The 20,293-nt window shown below is 44.8% G+C and overlaps 1 long non-coding RNA gene across 1 annotated transcript; it reads left to right on the top strand.

Annotated features, from left to right (window-relative positions):
* Nucleotides 1-13,736: 13,736 nt before the first annotated feature.
* On the top strand, nucleotides 13,737-17,378 carry LOC310849567. Its single transcript, XR_014566985.1, has 3 exons — nucleotides 13,737-13,908; nucleotides 15,951-16,096; nucleotides 17,266-17,378. It is a non-coding gene; the product is annotated as an uncharacterized lncRNA (long non-coding RNA).
* Nucleotides 17,379-20,293: the final 2,915 nt, after the last annotated feature.

Genomic DNA, 20,293 nt, shown 5'->3' with positions numbered 1-20,293 from the left:
CGTTAGAATTTCTTAAATTAAGCAATCCGGTCTGGTTTAGTTCCTGGTAAATCCCCTTTTGTTCCCTCTTAAAAAGAGTAAAGACATAACAGTCTTCTATTCAAAGTAATAAGAAGTTTACTTACATTCAGTTCACAGTAGGATCCTGAAGGCAGGCTTTAGCTTCTGGTTACAGAAGAGAGTGTGGGTTCATCCCATATGGGGATTGAGCCCATGTGCTGCTGGCTGAGAGCTAGCAGACAGCAAAAGACACCCAGATGGAATAAAGCAGGTTTCCTCAACCTCGGCCCTCCAGATGTTTTGAGACTACAATTCCTGCCATCCCTGACCACTGGTCCTGCTAGCTAGGGATCATGGGAGTTGTAGGCCAAAAACATCTGGAGGGGCGAGTTTGAGGAAGCCTGGAATAAAGCAAAGAAGAAGGGAAGATGGCTGTGTGACCAGCCCTTTTATGGGATCTCCCAGGCTTATGCCCATCTACCTGGTCACATGCAGGGGGAGGATGCTCCAGACAGGTGTGACAGGAAGTCCTCCAGGCTGGAGTAACATCCCCCTGCATGTCCACTCTGGGCAAACACGAAATGTTGTATTTGACTGCTTTCTGTGATGTCACATCCCACACAGATTGGCAGTTGAATATTACTTCAACACTGGTGACAGGTCAGCATTTTCCACCACACTTTAGGCAGACCACGTGGTACACATAACTCTCACCATTCCTAGCTAGCAGGACCAGTGATCAGGGATGATGGGAATTGTAGTCCAACAACAGCTGGAGACCCAAATTTGAGAAACACCGCTGTAAGGAGGAGAGGAGAGTACTTTTGTTCAAACACACCCCAACCAATGAGGATGAGCCACTGGATTTTTAGTTCTTTATTGGCAAAGCACTCAGTTACATCAGCTCCTAATGTGCAAGTGAATACATCAACAGTCCTTGCTAACTAGCTGTTTAGGCACCTAAGACTGCAGACTCGTGTTCCATCTTGGACAGAACACTCCCTTCTTAAACTCCCTTGTCAGATGTGGTTGGCTCAAGCACCCATCGGCTCTTCTTCAATGGCAGTTTGAGCTGATCTTGGTGCCTCTCCTACAATATGGAGACAATCAAGCGTGCAGGGGGGACTCAGGGGTTTCCAAAGCAATGACTCTCTCTGTCCATGCTGCAGTCTCTCCAGAATCTGAGGTTCTTCTCTTGTCTCCTCCGCCGTCTCCAGTTGCCCAGTGCCCTCCTCCTTCACCACCAGCAGCTGCCTCATGCGTGGCACAGGACCCCACAAATCACTGGCCTGTTCTCCTGGATCATCCTTCTCCCTACCTGTCTCCTCTGCCTACACATCCCTCCACTTTTTGGGCTCCTCACGGTCCCTGACAACTCCTACAGTTGATGAAGGCACAAGTAGCCTCTATGGCAAGGACTACTTGGACAAGTACAACTTAAGCATGATGGACCATGCATTGGTAACTTCACAGCTGGATTGCTGCTACATGCTCTGTTTGGGTGGCCCTTGTTTGGGTGCTCTGTTTGGGTGGCCCTTGAATTCAGCTGCAGCTTCTGTGGAATGCAACAGTTTGACTGGTGAGTATATAACACCTGTTTGAAAAGAACGGCAAATCTATCAGATTCTTTCAGTTTCTCATTTTTCCAGTCTCACGTTCACTTCTCTACATTTGCACGTCAGCTTGAAAATCTATTTTATTTTGCAAAATTAGATGCTGGAAGCTGGAGACACAGAGGCTTGTCTTGCTTTGTGGTGGACCCAGAGCTGTGGCTTCTCTGAAAACAATGTGGGAAGCAAGTTCTGTTGGGGTGTTAATTCTGCGAGCCCCTCGATCCTATGCTCAGGTGGCATATATGTATAAATTAAGACCTATATCCCAAAGACACCAGAGTCTCCACGGACATTTGCTCCAAGGATACTGAGCACTGGGTGTGAACACACACCCCTGGAGTCTCTTGCTACTCTGTGATTGGGGTGTGCACAAGAATATTAACCATGAGATAACTATCAGATACATTAAAGCTCCCCTCTTCTGCTGCCATGTAAGGCACTGCAGTGCTTTCACATCAAAAAAGGTGTTTTCAAAGCCTGTGAACACTTTGAGGACAGATGGTTCGGCACCAGTTTGAGCAGAACTGGCTGCTATGCTTTGTCCCTTTAAACCTGTCCGTGGCTGTAACCTGAGAAGCCCAGCAGTGCTGCTAGGATCAGTTATTAGTAAGTGCACAAGCTGTTACCGAGTGTGAAGCAGGCGCTTGGAGCCCAGCCAGTAATATAGTGTTGGACTTGTTCCTCCAAGTGTGCCATAGATTTATTTCCCTCAAGACGGTCCACGTGCTCTGCTGGACTTGACAGAAACTGTAATAGAAAATGACCAGCAGAATGCAAGGTATCCAATATCTCCCCAGGTTTCCCTGAGGAGAGTTTGCTGCAACTGTTGCTCTGCCAAAGACAACAGAACTGGGATTCTCAACTGTTTTCTAGCAGGGATACCTCAAGCACTTGAACGAACCTGGGAGTGTCTCTGTAGTTTTTGAACTCGTTGGGATTGTGTTGATCAGAAAGGGATGCTTAGGCACAGCCTGCCACTTGTTGCTTCAGTAGATGCAGGAAAACCACTCAGTCCTTTGTGGTGACATCCTGGATCCCCTGTAAGTGTTGCATTAGCACAAGGGGAGGTCAATTTAGTCCTGCAAACACAGCAGTCTGCAGTCTCCTGAGACAGACGGATGACAAGAACAACAACAATGGGAGCCCTTTTTTCCTGTGGGTCCCCCCCATGACGCTGCTATAACGTTTAAAGGCCTGCAGCCACATGGACAGGGACTTTTTAGTTTAGAAGAAAGGCAAGTGAGAGGTGGAAAGTTAGGAGTTGATGGAATTATGCATGGCATGGAGAAAATGGATGGAGAAAAGTTCTTCTTCATCTCTCAGAACACTTGCACTCATGAACCTCCAACAGAGCTTAATCTACTTCTTCACTTGAGCTTCTATGGCACCCTCTCTCTCAGGAACTGAGGATCGGCACTGACTTGGATGGGTTTAGAAGAGGATTCAGCAGATTTGTGGAAAAGACTATCAATGGCTACTTGTCATGATGGCTATGCTCTGCCTCCAGGACCAGTCACTCATAAGACAAGGTGAGGTGGTTGCCTCAGGTGGCAGGATTCACTGGGCCACAGATCCCAATGTAGATCTTTCTTCACAGCCAGTCCACTCATGAGGGAAGGTGAGGTGGTTGCCTCAGGTGGCAGGATTCACTGGGGCAGCAGATCTTGATGTCAATCTTTCTTCCCCTCCTTGTTCCTGATGTAGATCTTCCCTCACTCCTTCTTTCCCGGTGGGTAGGGGTGCCAAAATGTCTTGGGCCAACCCTGTCTGGGCCAGGTGTCAGCTTTGCTTGCTGAACAGCAGCCTGAGGGGATTGGGAGAGGGCAGAGTGACTCCACCTGCAGCTAATCAGCCTTCAAGGGCATGGAGGAGAAAGCTCTGCTGGGAATCAGGTGGCTTCAGCCTTCTTAAGCAGAGCTTCCATCAGCAGTCAGATGTTGGTAACAATGCTTGTAGTTCCTGGCCTTACCTTGCTGCTTCTTGCTTATCTTGAGCCTTGACCCCATGATCATTGGATTCCCTGACCCCTGAACCATCTGAGCATGTGGATTCCTGTTTGCCTGACCCTAGGACTGAACCTGACTGTGGATGCTGACTCTTCCCTCAGACAAGTACACCTCAGAGACTCTTCTGGTTGGCTGGCTGGCCTCCCACTCCACTGAGCTATGAACGTTGTCACTCAGTAACAAGACTACCATACTGTCTGCCTGTGCGGTTGGAGGCAGCAATGCCTTTGAATACCGGTTGCTGGAGGGGAGAGTGGTCTTGTGTTTGGGTCCTGCTTGGGTCCATAGGCATCTGGTTGGCCACTGTGAGAATAGGATGCTGGACTAGATGGACCGCTGGCCTGATCAAGCAGGCTCTTCCAATGTTCTTATGGCCAGTTTCATTATGGATTCTTTACACAAAATTGTCACCCTGATTTTGGCTGGGAAATGCTTTAGTGGCAAGAAGGATTTAAGTGGTCACCTTTCCACATGGTTTTAACTATGAGACGTCCCTAAGCAAAGTGACTTCTGGTGGGGTCCCCTGCTAAAACCAAGCCCTGGTGGTAGCAGCAGAAAAATGCCATTCTCTGATCAGTGCCTCAATATAGCATTGCTCATGCACATTGTGAGAAACTAAAGTAGCAGCTCCTAGACACCTGGCCCTGATCATCAAAGATCTGTTCTTTTTTTATTTTTAAAAAGCGGGGACAGTGAAGATGCCCACTGTGGACCCTGTTTGGGAGCTGTGGCCCTGGCACCTGCCCAAGGATGCCATGCAGTGACACCAGGACTGAGATCAAGGACTGCACTAGAAGCCTCCAAGTTCTGCAACCAGAAAACCCAGATTCTGTGACTGGAATGAACGATGAAAAATGAGCAACATCTGAATGCGTTCTACTCATTTCCCTATTCATTCTCGTTCCACAAATGTGTTTGGTGGAGAGTGTGCACCTTTGTGTGTGTCAAGATGACAGTTAAGCCATGGCAGTTAAATGAGCTTAAGCTCAGTTTAATTGGAAACACCCTTTAATACGATTGCATTAAAAACAAACAAACTCTGCAATCATTATGTGAAGGGAGCTCTGGTCAGTGGTTTCAGAACCATTCCCCGTTGGTTTGCGGAGAAGTTAATTGCAACATTTGAGCTGTGTACACAAGAGGAGGCTGGAGCTATGGATTGCTGAGCACTGCAAGGGGCTAGATGGTTTCGGCAAGTGAGGGAAAGGTTAAAGACGTACACCTGCAAGCACTACAGGAGGCCATGCTGGAGAGAGACAGTCTCCATGCAGGCAAGAGGCTGGGATTTTTAAGATGTTGTCAGCATTTTTCCTCATAAGCGGTGGTTGGTTAGCTGCAGGTTTTGGGTGAGGGAGAACAGGTGGAGAAAGAGGAGTTAAATCTGGGCAACTAATGGAATATTTCTTAAATAGATATGGATATTCTCTGTTTCCAGCTTTGAAATATTTAAAAGGGTGTCATAAAGCAGAAGGACGGTGAAAGAAACAGTGAGGCCAAAAGACAGGAAGGTAGATCTGAACCAAAAACTTTGACTGCTTCCAGGTTGCTGTCATTTTGGGAGAGGGATTCAGTGGCATACCAGCAAATTTGGGATGCGCAACTAGCGTGGATTTGCACAATAACTTGACCCCCCCCCCGCAAAACCAATCTTTTTGCAGTAGGGAAGGTACGCACAGGAAAGCGTGGGATAACAATTGCTTGACACAACATTGTCTAACCTCCCTGCAACTGTGGTGTGAACAAATCAGGATGAATGGTCAATGAATAGGTCATCTGGATGAAGGCACCTTAAGAAAGATCACTAGAGCAGTTCACCAGTGCAAGAAATTGCCTAGGAAGCTGAAGGTTTTCAAGAGAGGAACAACAGGGATGTGTTAAAGCTTAAAATGTAAGCCAAGGGTAACCTTGCAGAGGGGCCATAATGAAACTCTGTGCCTCGAGGCAGACTGCAGGTTCTCCTTTGACAAAGTACCAACCTCTGGGGCCATGTGGTTACTTGGCGGTGGCAGCACAACAATTGACTCAACATAGAAGGATATTGTGGTCCCAAGACTCGGGGAGGGATAATTTTAATTCCCATGCTGTCAGGCATAAGTCAGCAACAAAAACAATCACCTGAGGTCAGTGCAGTTAAATCTTTATTCAAGGAAACCCTAGCCCAAGCTTAATGGTCTCAGCTGCTCTTTCTAGGAGGCCTAGCCCTGATGAGGCAAATGAAGCTGCCCAAAAATAGTGCATGTGGATGCCAGTCTCAGTACAGAATTATCCTAGTTTAATAGACATTCACTTTCCTGAGAAACTGTGGCAACTGTAGTTCTGTGAGAGGGTTTGAGTCTTCAAGAGAATGCTCAGCAGCCCTAGCAAACTACAGTTCACAGGATTTCAGGGGGTAGAAGGAGTTGTGGCAGTCAAACTGCTATAAAATTATGTAAGCTTCTATCGCAAATATTCCTTCCAGAGTGGATGCTTACCCCTTCCTCTGGGTGGGTGGTTGTTGCGGATCCCCATGCTCGGTCACCATCCTTGGACAGCTAGAACAGAATGCTCATGGCCAGGTGGCCATTGAGGGAATTTCCCCTGGCTGCATGGGTAGCTGGCTCAAGTTCCCACCAGCTGCTGCACCTCAAATTGGCCAATGTGTGGCCTGTTCTGGGGGGGGTGCCTCTCTGGCAGAAAGGGCATTGGCTGCATGCACGCCCAGGCAGCTGGTGAGGCATAAAAGCTGGCTGCACCTTAATATGCCTTCCAGAGCTGCAGTAGATGTCCAAGACAAGAGAGCAAGTCTCATGGAATTTAGGGACTTGTGCCTGACTGAATGCACCAAAGATTACAGTTCACCTGTGTCCCCTCTCTTCCAGCTCTAATGGCCAGCACAGACATTTCTTTGACTGGATCACACTCTTCACTCCACTAACACTTCGTGGAAGGTCCCAGGCTTGGTAGTTTAGGTGCCTGGAGGCAAAGGGCAGCTGGCCAGAGCTTTAGATGTGTCAGCAGCTGCAGAAGAATAATCTCTGGAGGGACAGTGCTGCCAGGAAGCATCCCTAGGTGTAACCTTCCCAAAACTCACATGCCTTTGCCTGTGTACATGTGTATACAAGTATTTTTGGAACTGGCTGTACACTCTTATTTGTAGTGTGGACATGGATGGCTTAGCCTTCCATCGCAGTTCATTCATTTTCATATGAAAGCAGGATGTTCCTTTGGTATGTTGCAAAATTGGATTGAAGGGACTTGCTGGGGGGTGGGGGACTCTTTCAAATGATCACATGTTCCTGTGCAAATATAGTGTTATGGGATTGTGGCTGGTCAGGTGTCTTCTCATAAATGTAAACAATAAGAGTGGTAATATTCAGGGTCGACGCATTCAAAATGCACTTAACTAAATCATGACTATAAAGTCCATTGCTTTCAGTGAGTCTGCTCAAAGTGTGACTCTGAACGAATATGGGGTTGCCCCTGTAGATGGTCCTTTGGACATCCTCGCTTGCTCCAAAATGGGCTAAGTCCACCTTGCTATACCTGGGAGCCCTCCTGCTCATTCTGCTGAGAGTGGCCCTGGACCTCTTCCCTAAAGTCATGCTCTGGTGGTACTTCCAGATCCATTGTTTGATTAAGAGATAGGATTTTTAAATTTTTTTAAAGCCTAGTACATACTTGCCAAATATCAATTTTTAAGGTTCAACCTAAAGCACTTCTTTGCTCTTGAATCTGAGTGAAACTTAATGTAACTTGAATGCCAGAGTGCAGAACAGATTCCCAAGGCAAGTGGTGGAACCCCGTTGCTTGAGACTCTTAAAAGTGGATTAGACAGCAGACTCAGAATTGCCCTGTAGGGAACAATCTCGCATTGACAGTGTGATGGAATAGATGACCTCATAGTACAGCTGTGTGTGAGAGAGAAAAATGTCTAATATACGAGTTTTTCTTCTCCCATGAAGCTATGCAGTGATAAACCGCCAAAGAAATAAACTTAGACATATAGTGTGATCTTGGATGGTAAAGCTCGCCTTGTAAAGTTCCATTGCAGACCTGTTCTATTTTCAGTCTTGCATATGTCCAGTTACATTTATTGCATTGTAGATATAATAAACAGAGATAACCTGTTCTTCATATGCTCCAGAAGAACACAAGCATCTTCATGCTTCTGGTTACTATATTTCAGATTTTACAAGCCTATGGGATAAGATTTCTTCTCTGATCTTTGCAGTCCTGAGGTTAATCATACAATAAATCAGTGTTTCCTAGACCTTTTGGTACATGGGACACAGTCCTCCTCTGGATTGCAACTGGAGCTTCACTCTTGCACTTATTCCCAATGGTCTTCTGATTTTTCTGCTTAGGTTCTTTCCTGGGTTGAGTTCAAACAGACTTTCTAATATTTGTGTTTAGGGCCTGCTTTTGTGCAGGAGTGCAGACAGTAGGGTATGGTACCAGGGGTGGCTGGTGCCTGTTATGACTGGTGGGGTGGAAAGCAGCGAGACCAGACGTGGGTGGAGCCACTCCCAATGACAGATGGAACCATTCCCTGATTGGCTGAAAGTAAGAAAGCCGACTGACTTTGGTGAACCTTTATGAACCAGCCTCCACTGGCTACCAGTATGGTGGGGCAGAGCCATGGAGCTGCCGTCCTGACTCCAGCTTACCTGACAGGACTGCAGGGAGGTTGGGGCTGCACAGGCCCACCACACACAGCCCCAACCTCACAACCGCCCTGCCCCACACCAGTCCAGGTAAGCTGCAGTGATGCTGGTGTTGGAAAGGCAGTTCCATGGGGCTACCTCACCCCACTGGACTGCTCCTGGCTACAAGAAAGGTGCAGTCCATGTGTGTGTGTGTGGTCAAGCTGAGTTTGATTCCCTGGAGAGCAATGTGGTGCAGGGGTAGGAGTGCCAGACTAGGACTAATTTTTTTAAATAATTATCATATTTTACTCTTTTTTGCAAACCGCTTAAAGGCTTTATTAAACCCATCAGAACATGAATGTTGTGAAAAATATAAGACGGTCCAAATCAGGGATTCCACCAAACAACTCTAACGTAGAATTCTTGACATGCCTTGCTGAGAACTTCTTTCTGGTGGTGGAAGAAGGAATGAGGGAATCAATTGTCCTGGATGAACCTGACCAATAGGGCAGATGTGGTTGATGAGATCAAAGTAGTGTAAACTGTGAGGGAAAGTGACCATATAATGCTGGAATTATTGATCTCATGGAAGGCTCATGGTGTGTGTAGTCAAACATGTGCCTTGGATTTCAGGAAAGCTGATTTTAATAAGCTCAGAAACGCTAGGTGGAATTCCAGTGCTAGATAAACTAATTGGTGAAGGAAGCCTCCTAAGGCTCTGTCCTGGGCTCAGCACTCTTCAATGTTTTAAAAAAGTTATCAATAGCTTAGATGAAAGGCTGGGGGGAATCACTACGCAATATAAAGATGACACACAATGGGGGGAGGGAGGGAAACAATAGATAACACCTGAGAAGACAGGAATAAAATGCAAAATGGCTGTGATGGAATGGGAAACTGGACTGAAAGTAACAAAATTTAATTCAGCAGGGACAGATGCATAGTTTTGCACCAGGGAAGAGAAATCAAATGCAGAGGCAAGGGATTGGAACCACCTGGTTTGGCAGTAGTACATGTGAAAAGGATCTTGGGATAGCAGCCAATTACAAAATAAACATGATTCAGAAAAATGACGTGGCTTCATAGAAGGCAAATGTGGTTTTAGGTTCCATCACAGAACCATTGTTTCCAAGATGCAAAAAGTGATAGCTCCACTTTATTCTGCACCAGGGCCTGTACAGATCGATGTTTTATTGCAGGTGCATTCTGCAACTTGTTATTGACACAGTAGCGCATTTGTGGTGGATTTATTCTGCTCTACTAGTTGTTGTAGGGACGTGGGTGGCGATGTGGGTTAAACCACAGAGCCTAGGACTTGCCGATCAGAAGGTCGGCGGTTCAAATCCCCGCGACGGGGTGAGCTCCCATTGCTCGGTCCCTGCTCCTGCCCCCCTAGCAGTTTGAAAGCACATCAAAGTGCAAATAGATAAATAGGTACCGCTCCAGCGGGAAGGTAAACGGCATTTCCATGTGCTACTCTGGTTCGCCAGAAGCGGCTTAGTCATGCTGGCCACATGACGCGGAAGCTGTACGCCGGCTCCCTCGGCCAATAAAGCGAGATGAGCGCCACAACCCCAGAGTCAGCCATGACTGGACCTAATGGTCAGGGGTACCTTTACCTTTACTAGTTTTTGTGGGATGCTTCCCCAATGCTACCACGCTATTGCTGTTTGGAGGGACAAAAATGTAACAAAAGCGGGACAAAAATAAATAAATAAGCCAGAACATTTGTGGTGTAAAACGTTACAGGATTTCCACGGAAAGCTATCAGATATAACTGGAAATAAAACAGTGTGACTGCCTCAAAACTTCCTCAGGCACAAACGGCTTTGAAAAGGGGATCACGTATGACTGCCCCAATAGAATCATGAGTGTACAATAAAAAGTACACATGGAAGGCCCCATAGAAAAGGGGAAAGACTTGTCCTTAGCTGTCCTAGAGGGCAGGACTAAATAGAACAGACATGTACGTAAAATGAAGGTACATTTCAGCTGAATAGTTTGACAACGAGGCCAATTGTCTAGAGAGCTGGTGCACTCTTCCTGAAGGTTTCAGACATGGTTCTTTCCCTGGAGATTGACCTTGGGTTCTTCTACAAGCAAAACAGATGTTCTGTCACTGAGCTGTTGCCCAGTAGAATTACTTGGCGGGCTGCTTTGAGTATTCAGGGTTGAGCCTTTGACCTGCCATCCACATTACCCTCTTCAAATGGCCATGGGGGGGGGAGGGAAGAAAATGACCCTCTGCTGACTGAGGGCAGATCCACACCGTGCATTTAAGGTATATTCAATGCACTGGGAAGTGTAGTTTCTCCCTCACAGAGCTGTAATTCCCAGCCCCCTTAACAAACTACAGTTCTCAAGATCGTATGTGCTTTGACTGGAGTGGCCCTTGACTGCCTCCTGTTCCCATCTGGCCAATAAAAAAAATGGTAAGGCTGGAAAACAGCAGAGGGCTCCTTGGCTTTTAAAAATATGTGCAGGGGAGCCCAGTGTCCCTGGCAAGAGAAGACAGCCCAGATCCTTTCTTCCTAAGCCTTGGTATGCTCCTACTGTTAGCTCAGCCATTCAAACTATGCTCATGCATGCTTGCTCATACAGGTGATTTTTCTAATACACTAACGACAGAAGACAGCTTCTCACCCAACATATAAAGTCATCTGTTATTTTTCCAGCTAGGGAAATTGTTAGTTTTTAATGTTGCTTTTTCAGCTGGAACAATTTAGTGAGCCAGGATCAATGTGAAATGCTGCACATCAATCATTTTCTATGGATCACAAACCAAAGGCGAGTAAAAGAAGAAGAAGGAGGGGGGAGGCTTTGCTCATCGGCACTAAATCAAGCACCCCCTCCATTGCCTCATTTTTTATTTTTTTGCACAGAAGGAGCAAAATGTTTACACGAATCGTTTTGCATCACTTCAGTTATATAATGAGAAGTAGCTTACATTTAAAGGGTAGTATTTCTACCACATTACATCTGGAATATGATTCTCCACGGAGTTGGATCTCTTTTGGCTGTACTAACTCATCATGTGCTGAAGGTTTCTTAATAATTTTCCATTCTAAATAACTTCTGAAGTTGTTTATTTTTTATATACAGATGTTGTTACGACTATATTGTGTGCAAGCTAGCAATGGACAAATTTGTCAGTGCTGGTTTTTCTCAGCTCTTAATTTTCCCAGTCTTAAATTCAGACCCTCTTACTACTGTATCAGTTTGCAATTTTCTTTATAAAAACACCCCTGTACACAACAATGTGCAAACATTCTCATGTGCAACTCTCTCAAGATACCCATTTTTGTACGCAATCTTGCCTAGTATATGCAATTTTCATGAACACATGCATTCTTGTGCATGTTTACTCCTAATATATTCTTTTTGTCTCCCTCCTTTGGTTGGAGAACTACATTATGAAGTTTGGAGGAGTGCAAATTTTAAAGAATAGCTGTGCTTCGGTTTGCATATCATTTAGAAAAAAATTAAATGTGAACTAAATTAACCCCCCCATCCTTACGTGCAACGATATCTTGCTATTCAGAAGGGAGGAAAACCCTTTAGACCAGCGTTTCTGAAACTTGAGTCTACTGCTGTTTTTGGATTATAATTCACATTGCTTTAGACCAGTGTTTCCCAACCTTGGGCCTCCAGCTGTTTTTGGACTACAACTCCCATCATCCCTAGCTAGCAAGACCAGTGGTCAGGGATGATGGGAATTGTAGTTCAAAAACAGCTGGAGGCCCAAGGTTGGGAAACACTGCTTTAGACCAGTGATGCCCTTCAGATGTTGTTGGACTGTAACACTCATCATCCGTAACCATTAGCTATGCCTGCCTGGGGGTGATGGGAGCTGAAGCCCAACAGTGTCTGAAGGACCACAGGTTTTCCATCCCTGGTTTAGTGTTGCATCCAAACTGTGTGTAGGTGGCAGGGTCAATGAGTGTGATCCTGTGCCTTCCTCCATCCATCTCCAGTGAAAGGTATGAAGGACCATCTTATCGACAACTGAATCTACACCTCAGTTATCTTTATCAATGCTATCTGAAGGACAAAATCAAAATGTTAAAGCAAAGGACCTGCTGATATATATATTATTTGAAGCATGATTATCTACAGCTGAGGCATGGAGAGCTCTTACAAAGTCAAACCATTGGTTCATTTTGCACAGTGTTGTCTACGGTCACTGAGTATCAATCAGCAGCTCTCCAATGTTTCAGAAAGGAAACATCTTTCCCAGTCCAAACTGGAGAAGCCAAAGGACTGAACCTGGGATGTTCTGCATGTAAAGCATGTGCTCTTCCATTGGGTTATGGGCGCTTCTCCTCCTTAAGATCTATTAATTGCTGTAAATCAAACTGCAGGGTTCGTCCACACTTCTGCTCGTCCCATTATTTCTAGGCAAGGGTTTGTGTGGTTTTGCATTTAAGCTACAGCTTTCCCCTGGAAAACATGCTCTTCATTGCTGAGTCGGAACAAATGGCAATTGGCAGAAAACCTGATTGTCATTTGGTCTGATTCAGCAGCAAATTTGGATTTCCCCAGGAGAAAATGGTGGGGCAAATAGCAGTGTGGATGAGCCCACAGTTACAATTACACAGTTACAGCCAAACCTCAGATCCCAAACGCTTCTGTTTTGGAATGTTTTGGGTCCCGAACGCTGAAAACCCGGAAGTAAATGCTTTGGTTTTTGAATGTTTTTTGGAAGCTAAACATCCAACGCAGCTTCTGATAGAGTGCAGGAAGCTCCTGCAACCAATCAGAAACTGCACTTTGGTTTTCGAACATTTTGGAAGCCAAACATGCTTCCAGAACGGATTACGGTTGACAACCAAGGTTTGACTGTACAAAGGTCTTAAATGTTTAGGCAGCTCAGTGCAATAGAAAGTATATTATCTAGGAGGTCTGCAGAACCTGTCAGGCGTTCAACAATGCCTTTGTTTGCAAGCGTTCACCATTCTCACGATGACCAACATGGAACCAAGAAGGCCTGAACAGAAGTTATGCAACCTGATTTTCCCCTTTAACTAATTATAGTGACAGAGTAGCTCGGTTCTCATAATGAAGGCAGAGAATGGGGAAGGAGAGGCTCCACTTCTCCACTAAGAGGAGCCTCCCAGTAGATAAGATGAGCCTATGATAATACAGCTACCCAGCAAAAAGAAACAAGAAAGCGCTTATTCTCAGCTGCTGAATTGTAGACCAAAATACTGACACACACTTTGGAGATGTGGATATCTTGCATTTGATGATGTTTCTCTCTGTCAAATCAAATCAAATATCTTTAATACTGTCAATGACCAGAAAGCAGTTTATAAAAATATGACATTATAAGTAGTATTGTGCTACAAATACCAGTGGAAATATGGCCAATTCACAGAATTGGTGCTTATATTTGATTTGATTTGATGTTTCTCTCTGTATATTTTGATGCATGTTTGTGATCTGTTGTGTTATTCTTTTTTTAAACCCTCAGGCTCTACAGAAGTCTTAAATTCAGGAGGGTAAATCTGTGCTGTAAATGAGCAACAAGTTGCCCTTTTAAACTCTTATTATAAGAGAATATTGTACTTTTAATGAATAATGGAAAGGTGGAGGAGAAGAAGCTCAAGAGAAACATTCAAACAGCAGGGCATACATTATTGCATCTCCACAGAGGCATCTGAGGTAGCGCTTGCAAACTTATTTATCCTGCTACTCAACCAAAATGATGCATGTCATTTGCCATGGCAACCCTTCCTTCATCGTATGTGCCTATATATTGCTTCAGATGTGTGGGCCACTTTCTTAAAAAGAAACAAATGCATACCCAGACATCGATGTCACATGAAATCCTATTCATTTCACAGTGCTTTGATGTGAAAACATGTACCTCAGGACACAGACATCCATTTCTTCCCTCTGCCCCATATTATTGCTGTTCTGTCTTCAAGTATCTGTGGCAACAATGTGTTTCAGACAGAAGTCTCCTGTTGCCCATCTCTTTCCAAGAAGAGATTAGTGATACAGGACCACCCTTTGACCAAGGCGCCTCTGTTCTTCTGGTTCTATTCGTCAGTGAGGGAGACAGTGAAGTCTGAGCTATGTAAATACAGATCTCCAGGATCTCTGGGAAAAAGGCAACCCTTAAGCGGTCTTCTCCGTAATAGGAATAGACAAATCTGTCAGTGTTGGTTTCTATTAGTTTCTCGTTTTTCCAGTCTGTTCCCCCCATTTCCAAAACAGTTTATGGTTGTTGTTTTTAAAGACACCCACACAAGAATGTGCACATTTTGTGTGATTTCCCCTAAGATATGCGTTTTGTGCACAATTTTGCCCAATATATGAATTTTTGCAAGCAATTTCTCCTAACACAATGCATCATTTAATATATATTTTCATGAATGCAGAGTTTTGTATGCACTTTCCCCTAATCTTTGCATTTTTATACACATTGCTGGGTTGGAGAACTGCAACGTAAAAATCTGGAGAGTTCTACATTTCAAAGAAGAGCTCAGGTTTTGTTTGCATGTTGGTTCTGGAGCTGTGAATTAGGTAGCACCTGTGTGATTCTACCTATGTGTGCTTCTAGAGGAGGTGGTGTTTTTGTGATATATGGGGTGTGTGTGTGTGTGTGTAAACTGAGCATAATATGGAAGGGCCCACGGCGTTAATACTCCAACAGATATTGGTCCCTATTAGGCATCCAAGCCCCTGTCCCCACAAGTCATACTTCTGGATTCAGCACAGAGCAAGTTAAATCTTTGTGCCTTTTCCTAGGTCAGGTTAAAGATGAGACTTTCTCACATTCCCCAATGATATCACCTCCAACTGAAGAAGGGGAGGGGAAAAAGCTTTCCCCCACCTGCATCTGCAAGTATCTCCAGCTAGTAGCACTAGCTCTTTAGTCATGTAAAAAGATACTGGTACTTAACAGACTTCTAATTGAGGCACTAAGTCAACTAAGAGAATTGTTTGACCACTTTAGCAGCCTCTAATTCTGCACAATCCCATCATATGGATACAAAACATCAAGGTCAACCCACCCAGTCTTATAATAATATTTTCAAGCATCTGAAAACTAGAAAAGAAAATATTAAGCTGTTATAGGATTTTCTGTTCGTGTTAGAGTAGGCCCATGAAAGATAACAACATCCATCTCCTCACTTTCACCATCTACATCCTAGCTCTAGGTTTAGGCTGCAATCCTAGTCTCACTGAAGCACTGTTATTCTCTCTCTTTTTGTCTTCCTGCCAATTTGGCGTCAAAGGCCTGCCTCATGTCCTGTCACAGAAATGCATTCAGGAAAGGCCCTCACCTGGCTGTTAGCTTTGCCATTCATATTTGTTATGTTCTTTGAAGGTTGGTTTGAAGTTAAGCAGAAGCCATGTTTCTAATAAATCTTAAGTAGAGACCCTTTATGCGAATTAACGTCTAAGTCACTCCTTGGAGGTTTTTTAATGTTCCAAAAATAGTTCCCAAGCTTCTGCCAAAGTAGATGTTGCCAGAATTTCCATGGAAAGCATTATCAGTGTGGATGGGTTGATGCCAGTCAGGGTACAAATAATGGCCGCCCAAACCCTTCTCCTCTTCCTGCTTCAGCTGATTTGTGGCAGAGGGTGTGTATGTGTGTGTGTGTGAAGGGGGGAATTATTAGGTTTTTGAAATGAAATCATGCTCCCAAGTTCAGAAGAAGATCACCAAAGCCTTCCCCCCCCCTTTCTTTAAGTCTTTGACAAATATGCCTCACCAGAGACTCTTAAGGAAACCAGTCATGGACCAAGACGTGAAAGGCTGTCATGAGTAGTTTACATTTGGCTGGGAGACAGAGAGCAAAAGCCATGGAAAAAAAGGATCAGCTGAAAGTGGCAGAAGGTGAGTGCCTTTACCAAGGGCCAAGGTTCATGATGGAGAAGGACCCAGAACAACATGTCAAACTAGGATGGCTAATTGAAATGCAGCAATGACCATTTTAAGATGGCTCTCACCTTTGGCTCTCTCAATCTTACCAGACTCAACTTCAGATAATGGGTCATTTCACATGCACTTGGCACATCACAAAAAACAGGGTTTGCCAACAGATGTAGCCCTGACAGGGGTCAATAGCCCATCCTGGCTCCATGACATGCATCAAATTAGGTAGTTTTGCAATGAACTGTGAGCTGAATTAGCCAGGGAGGGGGTGGAGCAACAGCCAGCAACCAAAGGGGGTGTCACCCTGGCACAGGAAGTCCACATTGGGTCATAAACCCCACCCACTGCTTCGATGAGTGAGCGGTAATTTCTTCTCCATCCCTACTGTCATGATTGTCTGTACATCATTGCTCTGTTTCATATGTATACATAGGGTGAAAATGGAGATCATGATGAATGCTTTCTCTGCTTTTGTCCTAAACATACATACGAAACAGAACCAGGTCTGAACCAGATGTGACATGCAGTTACATGTCTCTGCACTGATTTCTTTTAAACGCCAAAAGCAGATTTAGGAGGTTGAAGTTTGAGCAGAGGGATGGTGGGTGAAGGGACTGCTCAATCCTTTCCCTCTCCAGCTTTACTCCCAACTTGAAACATACCCCAAGCTTCATTTCTCCAGACATGGGGAAAATCAAGATCTGGTGGTGGGTGGTGGTGATTTTGAGTGAGGAAAGGGTTAAGCAGTCCCTTCTCTCTGCTTTATCTCCACTTGAACTCAGCCTCCTGAAGCTACTTTTGGTTATAAGAATACCAGAGGAGAAAGGATACATGTCACTCAAGACTAGGGGTGAAAAAAGGCATAGCTTTCTGTTCTGCCCTGTATCTGTTGCATGCAGCCCTGTTCCCATTCTGCTGTAGTTCAGGTTCCACAAAAAACATTATTTTGCTCACTGTTTGTTGCAGCCAAATTTAGTAAGGCAATTCATTACATAATTGTCAACAGAATTAACTACATTATAGTTATGTGATTCAGTACATCATCGACAATGTACTGAAAAGCACTGCAGACTCGGGGGAAAAGAATGATGACAGTGAATTCACTGCCTGAATCTCAATCTTGTTTGCAGGTGAACAAGTGAACCCACTCAATTTCTGATGCCATCTCCCACTTTGATGGAATTCTCCTACATTTGGATCATGTGGGCAAGTCAATGTGACCTAGATTCATGGAGAAGAGGGCTATCAAAGTCATGATGCAGTTACAGATAGGTAGCCGTGTTGGTCTGCCATAGTCAAAACAAAAAAAAATCCTTCTAGTAGCACCTTAAAGACCAACTAAGTTAGTTCTTGGTATGAGCTTTCGTGTGCATGCACACTTCTTTAGATACTGAAGAAGAAGATCTTCAGATCTTCAGATCTGAAGAAGTGTGCATGCACACGAAAGCTCATACCAAGAACTAACTTAGTTGGTCTTTAAGGTGCTACTGGAAGAAAGTCATGATGGTTATGCTCTACCTCAACAGTAGGGAGACAGCTGTGCTTTTGAATGACAGTTGCTGGAAACCACATGAGGGGAGAGTGCTCCCATGCTTGATGGTTTCCCAAAGACATCTGGTTGGCCACTGTGAGAACAGGATGCTAGACTAGATGGGCCATTGGCCTAATCTAGCAGGCTTTTCTCATGTTCTTAGATTTCACCAGTTTTCTAGAGTATACATCCCCAAAAAGGAGGGGGAGGGAAAAGCCCAACTTGGGAAAGAAACCAGCTTTCATCCTGACAAGTTATTTCTTCATACATATGCTATGTAGATGTCACCTCCCTTAGATTAACGTTTGCCGTCTGGCTCATATGTAGATTACCCCTAAGCACAACAGAAGCAAATGGAAGGAAAGGACCTATTCCTGGCTGTAAGCATCATTCAGATCCACATTTTCCAGAGAACGGATCAATCAGGCACATCATGTCCTTTGGTCACGAGCAGGATGAAGTGTGGGGGACACAGAGAAAATGCTTCGCAGAGGCTTTGGAAAGCACTGGCGAAGGGGAAGCTGTGATGGACTGCACAGACTTTCAGATGTCTCTTTGAAGCTGCTGGGCTTTGGAGGGGAACCAAGATGTCTAGGGAACTGCACTTTTTCAAAACCTGGTGAATAAGCTTCTTCTTCAGTTTCTCTTGATGCGTTTTAAAGTCTTTGAAAACTCCACTCCTATGAGAAGCAAAGGGTTGCTTGGGAACTTGTTCTGGCCCTGTTCTTATAAACAAAACCTCTGTTATCTACCAACTCAGGAGAAGCTGCCAGGTGTGAACAAAGGAAACAGGTACTTTCAGGGGATGGGAGCCTTTGAAAAACTCTATTCCTCCCAAACTGGAGTGCTAAAAATTAATATATGGTTCATTACTTGTATTATGCCACTTTTCAGCTTGTTATTTGCAGGATGTTTCTGCAAAGCACAGTCACTGCTGTGTCCTGCAAGGACTGGTAGAGGGCAGTCCTCTACTCGGAGGGGTTCTCTATTTGAAAGGCTGTTTTGTCAAAGTCTGCTTTGGAGATAAAGACTCACACAAAGGGAGAGCAGCAGGGGCCTTGAAGGCACCCATCCGTAATTAGAGTGTTGACAGCAGACTGAACAGGCATCTGGGTCACCTGCCACAGTCTTCCCCACTATGGTGAGGTGTATTAGTAAATGTTTTGAAATTTGCACGCATACATATATGCTAGCAAATGCAATTTTTACGCAGTCTTCTTTTTCAGCCTGGTGTAAGTGGTTACCTTGTCTGCTTCTAGTCTCATGTAACTACTACACCATTGGGGCTTCCAACTTTCCCTCCCCCTAAGCTTTTTGACCTGACACCAAACATTTAAAGCACATGGCCTCCCCCATTATCCAATATCCCATTATTAAAAGCCTTAGAGCAAGAATAGGCAGTATGGTGCCCTCGAGAGATTTTTGGGCTACAACTTCCATCAGCCCCAGCCAGCGTGGGGTTCCAGTCAGGTGGTCCAACACCATCTGGAGGGCACCACATTGATTACCCTTTCTCTTGAGCAGGGATAGGGACCACATTCAGAAGAGTGGGATTCATTGATGATAGTAATAGCCAAGCCCTCACAGCCATATCCCATCATGCTATGTTCCTTTAAGATTATACAACCTTTGAAATTATGCAATAATCTTATAATTATATAATAATAAAAACATTGTAATGGAATGATCAATGCAGATCTCCATGTGCTGCCTTTCACCTAGATCTACTATTTTTTGTGAAAGCACGTGGGTAAATGATTTGGAGTGCCCCAATATCTTACTTCAGAGTGACTTGTGTTGCATTTTCCTTGATGTTCTATTGCATGTTCCAGGACTTCCATGCCATTTTCTTGAAACTGAAGCACCTTGTGTTATCAGTGTTCCAAAATGCTTAGCTTTGGAGTACACAGAACAACTTCTCCTCAGTGTTCTTCCCAGAGTGACCCTAGAAGCCAATCCTCAGGGGCTGACTCACCTGCTTTCACTCTGATTGGCTCCAACCAGCACCAAGAGTGAGAAGACTTATTCGCAGTGGCTAAAAAACCCCTCCCCTTTAGGCAGCTGTAGGGTGTTGGAAGCAGGGACCCTGCTGCAGAAATAGGAATGGGGCTTCAACCCACCGCAACCCCAGACTACTACATCTCTGTTGGGGAGCCTGTGGCCCTCAAAGTGTTGATGGCCTGCAAATCCTATCTTCCATAACCTGGAGCTGATGGGAGTTGCAGTCTAACAACACCTGGAGGACTGCAGGCTCCCCACCCTGCCCCAGAGCAACAAGATGTCAAGGTGGATCCCCTGTTGTGTTGACATGAGTTTCCAGAGAACCTATATAGTTAGGAGTTCCCATGTAATCAACATTTGGAAGACTTCAGCAAGATCAATGTGAAGCAATGCCAGATTAACTCAAAGGGTAGCCTCAGGCACCATTATCTGACTGGTCCCTGGAAACTGTTGTTCTTCCTTGCACCTGGGAAGGAAGGCCTCTGGCAGCACACCTGTCCAGAGAAGTCTGCAAATGTTTACAAACAGATGTGAAAGTGTAGCCAGCAATGCCTTTCTTGGCCACAATTCTTCTTGCAATACCATCCATCAAAACAAGCAGCAGTAACTTCAGCTCCTATAATGAT

This window comes from Podarcis gaigeae (assembly GCF_964106915.1).
Source record: "Podarcis gaigeae genome assembly, chromosome: 7".
NCBI lineage: Eukaryota > Metazoa > Chordata > Lepidosauria > Squamata > Lacertidae > Podarcis > Podarcis gaigeae.
This window is presented reverse-complemented; position numbering and strand designations above follow the sequence as displayed.